This window comes from Priapulus caudatus, unplaced genomic scaffold (genome assembly GCF_000485595.1).
Source record: "Priapulus caudatus unplaced genomic scaffold, Priapulus_caudatus-5.0.1 Scaffold669, whole genome shotgun sequence".
In the NCBI taxonomy this organism is placed as follows: Eukaryota; Metazoa; Priapulida; class Priapulimorpha; order Priapulimorphida; family Priapulidae; genus Priapulus; species Priapulus caudatus.
The window spans coordinates 83,536-85,418 of NW_014577730.1; the positions used below are offsets into that span (position 1 = coordinate 83,536).

At 46.8% G+C, this 1,883-nt stretch overlaps 1 protein-coding gene across 1 annotated transcript in view; it reads right to left on the reverse strand.

Moving 5' to 3' along the window:
- Positions 1-1,883, reverse strand: part of LOC106812637 (homeobox protein Hox-B2-like) — a 17,107-nt gene that overhangs the window by 14,540 nt on the left and 684 nt on the right. The gene's annotated exons all lie outside the window — the stretch shown is intronic.

The following is a 1,883-nucleotide window of genomic DNA, read 5'->3' on the forward strand; positions in this document are numbered from 1 at the left end:
CCATCCATCCATCCATCCATCCATCCATCCATCCATCCATCCATCCATCCATCCATCCATCCATCCATCCATCCATCCATCCATCCATCCATCCATCCGTCCGTCCGTCCATCCATCCATCCATCCATCCATCCATCCATCCATCCGTCCGTCCGTCCGTCCATCCGTCCATCCATCTATTCATCCATCCATCTATCCATCCTTCCATCCATCCATTCGTCCATCTATCCATCCGTCCATCTATCCATCCATCCATCCATATATATCCATCCACCCGTCCCGTCTGTCCGTCTGTCCGCCCGTCCGTCTGTTCGTCCGTCCGTCTGTTTGTCTGTCTGTTAGACAACCCATCGGTCTCTGTCAATGTGTATGCGTGCATGTGTGTGTGAGTGTGTGTACGTGCGTGTGTGTGTGTACATGTGTGTATACGTGCGTGTGTGCGTGCCTGTGTGTGTGAGTGGGTGGGCGTGCCTGCGTGTGTGTGTACATGTGTGTATACGTGTGTGTGCGCGCGTGTGTGCGTGCATGTGGGTATACGTGTGTGTGCGCGTAAATACACGTGTGTGTGTGCGCCTGTGTGTAAGTGGGTGTGCATGCTGTACAATACTTATTCTTTAAAATATTTCTTCATGTTACGATCCTTCCTCATCGCAGGCACTCATCGATATGCAAATGAGATTGCCGTCGATCAGTTACGAATCTGAACTCGATCCGAACCGAGCCGCGTCGAACACAGCATGATACGTGACGTGGTCGATATAACGCAGTTTGCTGAATCTTCAAGATGATATAAGTTACACCGCAAGTAACCACAAGAGTACCGTCTGTCAGGCAACAACATTTATACTGTTGCAACCGGGGTTCTAAAGCTGCGTTTTTAGACGTTCAGAGTTTGTAAGCACACTGCGATATTTCGGCAGGTTAAAATGATGTAAAATCGTAAAACGTTGTAATTGAGATATAAAGTGTCGAAAATACGATGCCAAAATGTCACCATGTGTGAGAGATGTATTTATCTACACGTGATTTTTTTCTCGTATTGTAAACTTGAGCGGGGACTTCGTGCCTTCATGTGTCGGAGAGACGTGACTGTTTACTCATCGCTGTTTTATCATTGATATGTTTGATGTTAAACGCAGCACTGATCCTGACAGGTAATAAAAATAGGCGCGCACTACAATCATAATCGTGCAGCATGTAGAATGTTCACATAGCTTGGCGAGCGCAATGTAGAATACTGACATCCCGCTGGACCCGAAACGTAATAGTTCTACATGGTTCTACGCTGCGTATGTGAAATAGTGACGTTGTTACGCAAGGGCGCGATGTCAGTATTTCCCATCTTGGCGGACGGATTAACTACGGAGAGATTGTTAAAGCGTCATTTATCGTTCTGTAATGATTATAGCAGAAAGCTCCGCAGCGTAGTCAACAGCAGCGTAGGTGACTGCAACTATTACAGTTACGATTAAGCTGGTATTGCAAGAATCAGATCGTATTCCTTCATTCATAAAGAGAAACCATGAAGCTGAGCACAGAATGCTAGGTCTTAGATGTTGCCATTTGATACGCATGCGCACATTGTATGCAATACTACGGGATATTTCAAAATACAAGCCAATCTCAGACACTCATGTTGTACTCATGTATTTAGATCATGACTAAATCCCTGATATTATATTTCGATGAATTTTTATTAGTGTTTATTAGTTATTCTCTCTCTCTCTGCCTCGCTGTGTGCGTGTGTGTGTGTGCGCGCATGCGTGCGTGCGTGCGTGCGTGTGTGTATGTGTATGCATGTCTGTATGTGTATGCGCGCGTGCGTGCCTGCGCACGTGCGTACGTGCCTGCGTCCGTGCGTGCGTGCGTGCGTGCGTGCGTGC